The sequence below is a fragment of the Heterodontus francisci genome, chromosome 28 (assembly GCF_036365525.1).
Source record: "Heterodontus francisci isolate sHetFra1 chromosome 28, sHetFra1.hap1, whole genome shotgun sequence".
Lineage (NCBI taxonomy): Eukaryota > Metazoa > Chordata > Chondrichthyes > Heterodontiformes > Heterodontidae > Heterodontus > Heterodontus francisci.
In genome coordinates this window covers 24,789,099-24,802,011 of record NC_090398.1, presented here as the reverse complement: position 1 = coordinate 24,802,011, position 12,913 = coordinate 24,789,099, and the positions used below count along the sequence as shown (strand labels likewise).

General features: G+C 42.4%; 1 protein-coding gene across 16 annotated transcripts in view; it reads right to left on the bottom strand.

Annotated features, from left to right (window-relative positions):
* The window catches only part of LOC137385142 (NACHT, LRR and PYD domains-containing protein 3-like), a 206,085-nt gene that overhangs the window by 149,548 nt on the left and 43,624 nt on the right, over positions 1-12,913 (bottom strand). For 15 of the 16 annotated variants that reach the window (XM_068060009.1, XM_068060020.1, XM_068060011.1 and 12 more), the window contains 4 exons: positions 10,336-11,252; positions 6,302-6,473; positions 6,131-6,196; positions 237-1,956 (listed from right to left, as the gene is read on the bottom strand). The gene's annotated coding sequence lies outside the window, so the exon portion shown is untranslated. The remainder of the gene's footprint in view (positions 1-236; positions 1,957-6,130; positions 6,197-6,301; positions 6,474-10,335; positions 11,253-12,913) is intronic. The other variant, XM_068060013.1, reaches the window with a different exon arrangement.

Sequence of the window (12,913 nt, the reverse complement as noted above, 5' to 3'; positions counted from 1 at the left end):
TGACCTGTATTAACCGATAAAGACTGTAACATCCCTACTTGTTCACAAGGATCCATTTTACATATTCCAATTCTTAGGGAATTACTAAATGATCCTCTTATTAATTGTCATATTTGTATTGAATTTACTACTCTCCGGTTTAACTGAACTGTTCATTTCTCTTCATTATGGAGCAACAACACAATCCATGACTGCTCCACAATTCACCCAACAGTTAGAGAAAAATTAACAGTTACCTCAACTCCTGGCATTTATGCAGTACGGGTCCCAGACACTGGAGTCCTTCAAACTGAATGTAGCAATTCTCCAGATCGAGTTCTTTCAATGTTTCACAGAGTCCAATGGTCTGAGACAGGACTGCACAGTCAATCAGCATCAGCCGCAATCCACTAAATGTAAGTGTTTCCACAGATCCCACTGTAGTGCGAGCCAGTATTGTACTCTGAGACTCAAACAGGTAATGCAATGTATTCAGGATATTCCTTTTACCTGTTGCACTCTTTCCAATCTCTCCTTCACCCAGTCAATCACTCGGCAAGTAGTTTGATGAACAAATGGACCCAGAAACTCCTGCAGGGGTCGAGCTGCCTGTGGGGAGGAGAGACCAGCAACAAAACGCAGAAATATCTCAAATCTCCCATCTTCCTCACTGTGAGCTTCACTGAGGAGATGCCGGATGTCCCTGGGATCTGGAGTCAGGAATTGTGTAAGTGCGGCAACAAACTCTTGGATGGTGAGGTGCGGGAATGTGTAAACCACACTCTGGACAGAATCATCTCTCTCCAAAAGTTCCATCAGGAATCCAGACAGGAACTGGGAAGGTTGCAGACTGTACTCGATCAAATCTCCATCTCTAAACACAATCTTCTTCTCGGAGACTCCTGTCAAGGCCATCTCACCGATCTTCAGGAACACATCACGGGGGTTTTCAATCTCTCGGCCATGGTTATTCAGAATGTTGTAAATATAGTAGGAATATAGCTGGGTGATGGTCTTGGGAATTTGTTGCTGTTTCCTGTCTCTTTGTGTAAAGAAGGGACCCAGTGACAGACAGAGGATCCAGCAGTAGGAAGGGTTGTAGCACATGGTGTACAGGATCTCGTTCTCCTCCACGTGTTTGAAAACAGCTGCTGCCACCGTCTGATCTTCAAAAAACTTGTTGAAATATTCCTTCCGTTCATCACCAACAAATCCCAGGATTTCAGCCCAGACACTGATCTCAGCCTTTTCCAATAAATGTAATGCAGTGGGGCGACTAGTCACTAGCACTGAACATCCTGGGAGCAGCTTGTGCTGTATTAAACTGTACACAATGTCAGACACTTCACACCAGCATTCAGGATCTGTGCACATGTACTGAGCTTCTGTATTTCTCCGATTGTCAGTAAAATCGATCCTGTCCTTGAATTCATCCAAACCATCAAAATATAAACAGCAATCCCTCTGGGCTGTTGCAAAGTTCTTCCAAAATATTCTGCATGTATGGATAGAAAAGCAATATTATGTTCCACAGGCTTATTTTGCAGTTGATAGTGTTCAAATCCCGGAATTTAAAACTGAAAACAAATTGAAAGTTTGGGTATATTTTCCCAGTGGCCCAGTCATAAACAATGTTTTGTACCATTGTTGTTTTTCCAATCCCCGGGACTCCACTCACTGCTGCTGAACTCCCAGATTTGGATTTTCTCCAGGAAAAACTGCTCTGGAATAATTGATCAGTTCGGATTTTTTCCAGTTCTTTCAGGAGATGTTTCTCTCTCCACTCTTCATGGTCTCGGCCTCTTGCCAGCAGTTCATGTCCTACAAGTGTCCGATCTCGAACAGTAGAAATGACCGTTCGCTCAGCGTATCGATCAACCAGCTGGAAAATCTTAACCTTCTCCTTTATTATGATAGTGTTCGCTCTCAGTGTTTCAGTTTTTCCCCGGAATGTTTTCTTGCATTTCTGTTGAACATCTTCAATTAGAACAGACAGAACATGTTAATGTTAGTTGTATTGATATAAAAACAACTTCGGGATATCATTTCACTATTCTGTAAAGCATTACAAGATTTAATTCACAGCTTCAGTATAGGTGAATTTAAAACTCAGTTCTAGATACCTCACATTGAAGAAAAGTTTTAAATCCTCACTTGATTCTAATATTTACTGAACCTGGTCATTTCTACAAAGGTGGCATTTTCCCTCTGATGGCTAATACTATTTGATCTCCTATGCATTATAGATATCCAATTACAAATCCAAACATGACCCTGGTTATGAGAGAGAAGCTGTTCTAAGTGATGGATATTTGAAATGGTCAGTGTTGCTTGCCTTCAGAAGACATAGGAATAAGTCATTGGATATCAGTGAAAATGGGATATAGTGTGAATAATCAAGAGACCCACTGAGATTATATCAGACATTGGGCAGATTATTTTGGGTATTTTGTGCACTGGGAGAGGTACAGACTGTGGATGGCCACTCATACTGTATCAGGCCATACAGGTTATATAGGTATTTTGTGTACTAGAAGGATAACAGACTGTTAACACATCGAGGTTCCACTCAGTTTCTCAGTTGACCCTTAACTGAGCTCTCAATCTCACATCCTCTCCACACGTAGACTGCCTTCTTCCACCTCTGTAATATCACCCATCTCCGCCCTGACCTCAGCTCATCTGCAGCAGCAGTCATCTGTGGCCTTTGCTACCTCCAGATTTATTTATTCCTAAACTCTCCTGGTCAACCTCCCACCTTGCAGCATCCTAAACTAGAGGTGGCCTACTGTTCTGCTGCCAGTATCCTAATTTGCACCAAGTTCCATTCAACCATCAACCCTGTGCTCCCTTCATTACCTTGACTCCTGGTCAATCAACTTCTCAACTTAAAAATGTGAATACTTCTTCACAAAACTTCCACCATCTCATTGCCCCCCTCCATCCATGCAACCTTCAGATCTATCTGTGCTCCTCTCATTCTGGCCTCCTGTGCATCCTCCATCTCCACTGCTCCTGATTGGCAGCTGCACCTTCACTTTCTGAGGACTTATCTCTGGATTTAGCCGCCTCCCACCATGCCCAAACTTAATGGATGTGGCACTGTTATTGTATCAGTAACTGACACGTTATCTGGGTTTTGTGTGCATGAACAGAGGGACAGACTGTGCATTGTGAAATTGCTCCTGTTTCAGGGCCCGTATAGTTTATCTGGTGTATTACCTGCTCCTCAATAGACATCTGATAACAGGTAAAGGTTACTGCCAGTACAAAGATACATAGGGAATTCCAAAAATGATTCAATTCATGAAAACTTGATCAGGTAAGGGTGGGAACATTTGACACATTTTGTTTGGGTAAGAGACTTGAGTATTGAAATGTTGTAATTAAATTCATTACATTAGAGAAGGAAACAAGCTCACAATTCCCAAAATAATTAATAGGTGAAAAATGAAAGTCTGAATCAGAATGGACATCAAGGTAATTTTATACCCAATGGATAGTACAGCAGGTATACTGGGGAAAGACACTAAAGGGGCAGTGTAAGTGGTGTTTAATGACAATAGAAATAAAACCAGAAAATGCTGGAGAAACACAGCAGGTCTGACGGCACTTGTTGAGGAAGCAGCAGAGTTAATGTTTCGGTTCAATGACCTTTCATCAGAACCAAAGTGACAGTGGAACGTTTTTCTGTGGATGCACTGAGTGGAAGAACAGGGGTTCATCTCTGACAGGGACAGGCTTTTTGTGCGGAATGAACTTTTCCTGTCCCTAATCATTTTTGTATTGTGTTTCAGAAATTGTGAAGTTTTTCAGCAGTTTTACACATACATTCATTGAATATGTTTTAATAACAGCCCATCATATCACCGATTCGAAATTGCATTTGAACTCCAACCCTCTTCACTCTAATGTTAAAGCAGAACATATTTGCAGTTCATTTCAGTTGTTTTACCAATAATTATACTCTGTTGTTTCATTTTGGTCTTAGTTTCCTATACTGCAGGTTTGAAAATTAAAAATATGCCTTTGTTAGTCATTACATTGGGTCTAAAAGAGTCCTGAATTAAAAGGGTACTTTTTTGCGTGGAATAAGGTTTTCCCTTGCCCTGTAATTGGGAAAGCAGCCAATATCTTTCTCATCATCCTGGACTTTGCCTTTTTCTCATATTTCTTGATGGATTAATGTTCTATTGTGTGGACATCTGTAAATCTCAGATCAGGGCGGCACAGTGGCGCACTGGTTAGCACCGCAGCCTCACAGCTCCAGCGACCCGGGTTCAATTCTGGGTACTGCCTGTGTGGAGTTTGCAAGTTCTCCCTGTGTCTACGCGGGTTTTTGCCAGGTGCTCCGGTTTCCTCCCACAGCCAAAGACTTGCAGGTTGATAGGTAAATTGGCCATTATAAATTACCCCTAGTATAGGTAGGTGGCAGGGGAATATAGAGACAGGTGGGGATGTGGTAGGAATATGGGATTAGTGTAGGATTAGTATAAATGGGTGGCTGATAGTCGTCACAGACTCGGTGGGCCGAAGGGCCTGTTTCAGTGCTGTATCTCTAAATAAAATAAAAATAAATAAAAAGATCATATATTTCCTGATGCCTTATGCTGTTCTGTGAAATTATAACATTTTAAAGTTTCACATTTCTGCAGCTCGTTCCCGACAGGTTGTGTTGGTATCTCTTTACTTGTGAGCCCCAAGTGCATTTGCATCACATAGGAGAATTCTAGCAAAAGTAATTGAATATCCTACCACATTTCCATGGGATTTCACAGTGTATCAGGATCCTGCCAGGTGTGTAAGGGGTTTAACAGTGTATCAGGATCCTGCCAGGTGTGTATGGGGTTTCACAGTATATCAAGATCCTGCCAGGTGTGTATGGGGTTTCACAGTGTATCTGGATCCTGCCAGGTGTGTATGGGGTTTCACAGTGTATCAAGATCCTGCCAGGTGTGTATGGGGTTTCACAGTGTATCTGGATCCTGCCAGGTGTGCATGTGGTTTCACAGTGTATCTGGATCCTGCCAGGTGTGCATGTGGTTTCACAGTGTATCAGGATCCTGCCAGGTGTGTATGGGGTTTCACAGTGTATCAGGATCCTTCCAGGTGTGTATGGGTTTTCACAGTGTATCAGGATCCTGCCAGGTGTGTATGGGTTTTCACAGTGTATCAGGATCCTGCCACGTGAGTATATGGTTTTGCAAGATCTAATGAAGAACATCTCGATTAAGGGAAATAGTTCAAGGTCCACATACCTACAGGGTATTTTGTAAGTCCTATAAATTATAATTGAACCTCTGCTGAATAGTTAAGAACGGAGTACAAATCCAAATGACATCCAAACCTATTTCCCCAGCCTTTGAGCTTCTGATTTCCAGATTCCGACAGCTTCTAAACAAACAGTTAGATTCCAGTATTTCTGATTCTCCAAAGTGTTATAACAGAGTTGAGCTTGCGACTACACATCCACTTCATCACTAACACCACTTCTAACTCCATAACATTGCCAAACTCTGCACCTGCCAGAGCTTATCTACTGCTGAAACCCTCATCCATACTTTTTCTGCCCTTAGACTTGACTAGTTGAAAACTCTCCTGTCCGTTCTCCCATCTTCCACCCTCCCTAGAGTTAAGGTCATCCAAAACTATGTTTATGGCGTCCGAACACAAACCAAGTCCCATTGACCTATCACAACCCTGCTCGCTGATCGACATTGGCGCTCAGTTGAGCAACTCCTCAATTTTAAAATTCTCATACTTGTTTCCAAGTCCTTCCAGAGCCTCTCCCCTCCCAATCTCTATAAACCCCTCCAGCTCCACACCATCTGAAATATCTGTGCTCTTCTAGTTATGGCCTCTTCATCCTCAATTTTAGTCGCTCCTCTATTATTGCCCATGCCTTCAGCTGTCTCATCCTTAAGTTCTGAAATTCCCTCCCTTTGCCTCGCTACCCTCTTTCCTCCTTTAAGATAGTCCTAAAAACCTACTTTTTTACCGAGCTGTTGATCATCTGCCCCAATAGCTCTTTCTGTGCCACCATGTCACATTTGTTTGAGAATGCTCCTGCAAAGCGCTTTGAAATATTTTACTACATTAAAGATGTTGTGTAAATTCAGTTGTTGTTTGAAATTTCCATTTCTTCACTTACCTTTCAGGTGCTTGGGTACATCAGATAAAGCTCGAGTGATAATCATGTAATCAAATAGCTCAGAACCTGTTTAAATTAATTACATTTCATGAAATCAGATTTGTGTAATATTATAGTAAATTCTGCAGTGTTTGAATCTGAAGTTGAATTCAGTGTGTGATTTTACCGTACCAAGTTCCTGTATTTCTTTCAGTATTTTCTCCAACTTTGGTAACCTGTGGCGTATTTTCACAAAGGCTTCCCACATCACCCTTCGTGCCCGAGAGCCTTTCTCCATCACCAGATTGAGGAGAAGTTTGGAACTGTCCGCCCTGTTTCCCTTCTCCGTGAGCTCAGTGACTTTCTGCAAGGAATAATAATGCATAGATTGAGGAGTGGAGTGAAAGATAAACACTGGGAATAAGTAAAGGATCTGCTCAGTGACTGTAAAACAATCACTGGGCCATGTATTGATTTATTTTGAACATGGTCTGAACATTCTGTAAACATCTTGATTTAGTCATTAACAATAATTCAATCAGATGAAACTAAAATAGAGATCATAGGTAAAAACAGACAATGTTGGAAATAGGTCATCAGCATTGTTGAGAGAGAAAGGAAGCTAATGTTTTCGGTTCAATGACTTTTCGTTGGAACTAGAAACGTACGGAAGAAACAGGTTTTAAGTATGTACAGAGACAGCAAAAGGACGGGGCAGAGGAGGAAAGTACACAAGGGAATGTGTGTGATAAGGTGGAAGACAGATAGAAATCAGATATGTAGTTCTAGGAGAGGGAGGAATCACAAACAAATTGGAGTAATTTTAATGTGATTCATTTTATCTGTCCTTCAGTATCCAACACTTGTGGCAGAACCTGTATCTCAAGGATTGGCCTTCACAGCCATCAGCAAAGGTGCACGAAGAGCAGACATCCCACCTAAATGGATTGTTTGATGCGTATCCAACATCTTTAGTAGATGGAAGGATGTCAACCAATATCCAACATGACAGCAGATTACTGATTGACAATATGATCCATTTATTTCTCACATGTACTTCCTTCTTTCACACTTTGTGATTTACTTAGAAATAAAACAGCAGGGAATCAGAATTCCAATACCCAGGAAGGGACATTTCTGAACTGAGGGAAGCAGCTGGAAAAGTGTCTGAAAAATTTCCAACTAATCGAAATAACCACTGTTGATTTATCGGTCAGGAAAATTGATCAATAATAATCATGATGAAAAATGCGATCACTCCAATCAATTTTCCCTCAGTATTTGAACTATCTGACACCCATTATTTTACAGTCACTGCCAGTTTGAAACCTCAGTAACTGGGAATACTCAGGATATTATTCAGCAAATCTTACATTTATAAAGAGGCTTCAATGTAAAAGAACATCGATTACGGTGGTGTGCTGGTTATGTTACTGGACGTGTAATCAGAGAAGTGAGTTTTTGGTGGTTTGTGAATTCAAATTCAAATTTCAAATCGAAATATTTAGAAATAAAAGGCTGAGATCAGTAAAGAACATTGTTATAATACCGGATATCCTTTAGGTCTGATCTCTACATGACTGCAGTTCTACACCAATGTGGTCATCTCTGAAATGGACTAGCAAGCTGCAACAATGGAGAAGAATCTAAACAGATGGAACACTTGGCTGTGACCTCGGTGATGGATTTGGACGTGATAAAAGAACACCCAGCCAAGTCGACCCTGAAAATTCCTCCTCTTTGATATCTGGTTTAGTTTAGTTTAGTTTAGAGATACAGCACTGAAACAGGCCCTTCGGCCCACCGAGTCAGTGCCGACCATCAACCACCCATTTATACTAATCCTACACTAATCCCATATTCCTACCACATCCCCACCTGTCCCTATATTTACCTACCACCTACCTATACTAGGGGCAATTTATAATGGCCAATTAACCTATCAACCTGCAAGTCTTTGGCATGTGGGAGGAACCCGGAGCACCCGGAGGAAACCCACGCAGACACAGGGAGAACTTGCAAACTCCACACAGGCAGTACCCAGAATTGAACCCGGGTCGCTGGAGCTGTGAGGCTGCGGTGCTAACCACTGTGCCGCCCTACTTGTACCAAAATGGGGAGAGGTGGACCATATCATATTTATTAGTCAACGTCCCAGACTCCTCCATCAGCAGCAGAAGCAGCATGTGATAGACAGAGCTAAGTGATCACACAACCAATGGATCCAGTTAATTCTCATCAGTCCTGTTACATCCAGTTCCAGATGCTGTTGAAAAATTAACCAAACATGGGAATGGAAATCTCCGATTGATGATCAGCCATCACCTTTTCTAAGCTGATGAATCAATAATTCCCCATATTGAACTCAACTTGAAGGAACGACTGAGAGCAGCAAGTGTAATGAATGTAGTCCAGGTTGCACAATTTAATGGCCAGTTTCTGGACAAAACAAATGCTAGGGGTCCCGACAGTATTCTGGCAGTAGCTTTGAAGATTTGTGCTCTGGAACTAGCCCTGGCTCAATCCAAGTTGTTTCAGTACAGCCATAACATTGACATCTACCTGACAATATGGAGAATTGCTCAGTTATGCTCTGTACACACAGAGCAGGATAAACCTAAGGTGGCCAAGTACCGTCCCAGCAGCCTACTCTGAATCATCATCAAAGTCATCAATAGTGTTATCAAGCAGCACCTATTTAACAATAACCAGCACCAATCATTTGCAGACCTTATTACAGCCTTGGTCCAAACAAGGACAAAAGAGCTGAATTTCAGACATGAGGTGAAAGTGATTGCCCTTGAAATCAAGTCAGTATTCCACTGACTGGAACATCAAGGAGCCCGAGTATATCTGAATTCAATGGAGATAATGGGGGAAAGCTCGCCAGTGGATTGAATCTAATCTTCTACAAATAAAGATCGTTTTGGTTCTTCAAAGACATTCATCTCAGCACTGCTGGAGTTCAATGGGGCAGCGCCCTTGGCCCAACCATCTGCAACCACATGCAGAAAGAACTGAGCATGACCCAGGCTTCGGCTGACAAGTGGCAGGTAGCAATTGCAACACACAAGTGCAGGCAATTACCACCTCAAACACAAGAAAGTAGAACCACCTTCCTCCTTCATTCATATTGTTATCCACATCACACCTAGTCTAATCCAACCTCAGCTACCACTGGGTGGGATGGGGATGGGGGTGGAGGGGTCGTGATCGGGAGGCACAAAAGGCCAGAGTCAGAGGAAACTGTGATTTGCAATTGCACCACAGAGGTTATAGGGCTGGAGACATCGGAATTTGAGGACAGGACTAATAGCTGAGTGGGACAGGGAGCAAGCAGGAGTTTTGAATGGGCTGAACTTAATGGAGGAGGGGAGGCTGGTCAGGGAATAATATAAGTAATTAAGTCTAAAGGTAACAAAGATAAGGATGAGGGTTTCAAAAGCTGAGTGGAGAAGGCAATGTTATGGAGGTGGACATATGATCTATTTATGATAAAGCAAATATGGGATCAAAAGCTAAGCAGGTGAGCAAATAGGAGGTTCAGGTTGTAAACAGACTGGTTCAGTTTCAGAGAGTGGGCAGGAAGTGGGAAGAAACAAAATGACGTGGAGACAGAGTTTGTGTTGGCAGCAGAAGACGATGACTTCAGGCATCCCAATATTTAACTTCAGGACATTTCAAGCTCAATAAACGACAGGAGCTAAAAATATATATATATAGATGATAAATAGAGAAAGAAAAATGGGCCTCATTTTGCAACGAACGCCAGTCATTTAGTGCCTTGTCCATAGACTTTTGGTTTCTGTAATAGGAGTTCTTCTCAGTCAATTCTGGAAAAAGCACAGCACCCTCTTCATTGAGAATCTGGGAACAGTATCAATCTGACCAGCAAGTGTGCATCTTCTCAAACAATCAGATTGAAGAATCATTAATGAGCAGGGGAGAGTCTGAACCAGCAAGTGTCAGTCGGAATATTCAATTCAGCATCAAATCAGACACAGATAGCGGAATAAAGAGAGGGAATGAAAGATTAGCTTCAGAGAGAGAGAGAGAGAAAAGGGACAGAAAGAAAATATTAAAACTTATTTGTTATTATTTTCTTAAATCACCAACAATAACTTAAATCTGAAGGAATGAGACTTCACACTTGTTCAAGTTCATTTTTGGTGCTGAGGTTGTTTGACAGTAATTAAGGTTTTTCAAACTGTTAGAAAAATACTTACACTGGAACGGACAAGCCTGAACTTTTTCTGGCGAGTTTAATGTGTCTATCTCAGACAACACCAGGCAGTTCAATGTATTTCACTGGGGAGTACCTTGGTGACAGACCGTTCTCCCTCAGCTTTTGGAGAAGCAGGACATCTCTGAGAGTAACTTCTTGATCTTCGCATTGAACTGGGCATGTGCTGTCGCCAGAAGTTAGTGTCTAATTTAATACCAGTGAGCGCATTTAGCCCAACCATTATTTCTACCGCAAACTGCAGCCGATTAAAAAAAACACGAAGCTACCAATATGTCATTTTCCAGGCACTCACTCCTTAAGCAAAACAAATCAGAAATCAATCTATTCAGGTGAACTGACAGAAAGTTACAGAGTTACAGATTGAGCTCAATATCCTGTTTGTCCTGTGTGAAAGACCATCTACAAGAAGAGCACAGAGACAGGTCATTGCAGACTGGATGATCTTGATTTCCGGATATAAACCTCCGGGATGTGATGGTCCTTTACAAAAACACAGGTTCCGGAAATGTGCTCTGTTGTGTACAGAAGCAATGGGAAAATCGCTGCACAAATTCACGAGCTTGTGATCAGAACTATTGGAGTTACTGTTGTAGAGAGGGATTTGAGAACTTTGGGCTCATTCCAATATAGATGAGCAGATTCAATGAAAAATTCATGCACATCTTCAGATTCTGAAGAGTTATGATCAAATAAATAAATGGTAGCGGATGCCCGTCCATTATACACTCTGCTCGGTGATCAAATCCATTTACTTCTCTTCTGTTAAAGGGAACTGGGAGAACATTACTGGCTGCTTGCTCGGAATTTCCTAAAGTGCTGTCTCGGGGAGTGACGCTCCACTACAAGTTCTACCGCCCAGATTGAGCCTCCACCAGAGTTGGAATTGACCCCGGTAATCTGTAGGGGAAAATAAACCCAACACAGCATCAGGCTTTCAATCCCCACAGTTTGTTTCTGGTTAGTTTCTCTGTTTGAGGTTCATACATTTTATCTTATTTAACATTTTTGTTTTTGTTCTTGAAATGCCCCAAAATAACTCCGCAGATAATTTTTGTCATCTGCCTGTTCCTTAATTCCCTTGAAGTATTTTCCATATCAATTAACTGATGACCTTTCCTCCACCTCTCATCTGTTTCCTCTGGTCTCTGCACTTCCTAGTTCCACTGAAACTGTCACCCTTTGCTTTCATTCCACAGAAGAGTTATACCCGAACCGTTACCAGCCCTATGGACAGATACTGATGGATCTTCACCTCTTCATATTGTTTCAGATTCAGGGTGTTAACAATTTCTCGTCTGCAACATTCTATGATTTGCAGATCTGATATCCTGTCAGTTCTGTGATGTTTACACAGAATGTGATGTTTCTGTGATGCCTGGATGGGTGCAGCTCCAACAACACTCAGGAAACTCGACACCATCCAGGACAAAGCAGCCCACTTGATTGGCACCCCATCTACAAACATTCACTCCCTCCACCACCGATGCACAGTGGCAGCAGTGTGTACCATCTACAAGATGCACTGCAGAAATGCACCAAGGTTCCTTAGACAGCGCCTTCCAAACCCGCGACCTCTACCAACTAGAAGGACAAGGGCAGCAAATACATGGGAACACCACCCCCTGCAAGTTCTCCTCCAAGTCACCCACCATCCTGACTTGGAACTGTATCGCCGTTCCTTCACTGTCGTTGGGTCAAAATCCTGGAACTCCCTTCCCAACAGCACTGTGGGTCTACCTACCCCAAATGGACTGCTTCCTGCTACAGCCATGCAGGAGCTCATTAATGTGTCTCATATTTCCTTCCTTTAGTGGCCCAGTGAAAACAATCAGACATCTCCATCTTAAATCTTAATTGGAGTTTTCTGTAGCGGTTTGAGACAACTGAGTCACTTATAGGCCATTTCAGAGGGCAGTTAAGAGTCAACCACATTACTGTGAGTCAGGAGTCACAGGGAAACTGGACTGGGTAAGGACGGCAGATTTCATCCCTTAAAGGACATGAGGCAGCCAGATGGGGTTTTACAGCAATCCAGTAGTTTCATGATCATCATTACTGAGACTAGTTTTTTATTCCAGGTTTATTAATTAATGGAGTTTAAATTTCCCCAGCTGCTATGGTGGGATTGGAGTTTGTGACTCCAGAGCATCAGTCTGAACTCTGGATCACTTGTCCAGTAATATTACCATTATGCTACTGTCCCTAGTATGTGCTAGCGACAAGATGCACTGCAGCAACTCACCAAGGCTCCTTTGACAGCACCTTCCAAACCTGCAACCTCTAACACCTAGAAGGACAAGGGCAGCAGATGCATGGGTCTGCCACCACCTGCAAGTTCCCCTCCAGATCACACACAATCCTGATTGGGACTATACTGCCATTCCCTCACTGTCATTGGGTCAAAATCCTGGAACTCCCTCCCTAACAGCACTGTGGGTGTACCTACCTCACATGGACTGCAGCGGTTCAAGAAGGCAGCTCACCACCACCTTCTCAATGGCAATTAGGGATGGGCAATAAATGCTGGCCTGGCCAACTATGCCTAAATCCCAAAAACA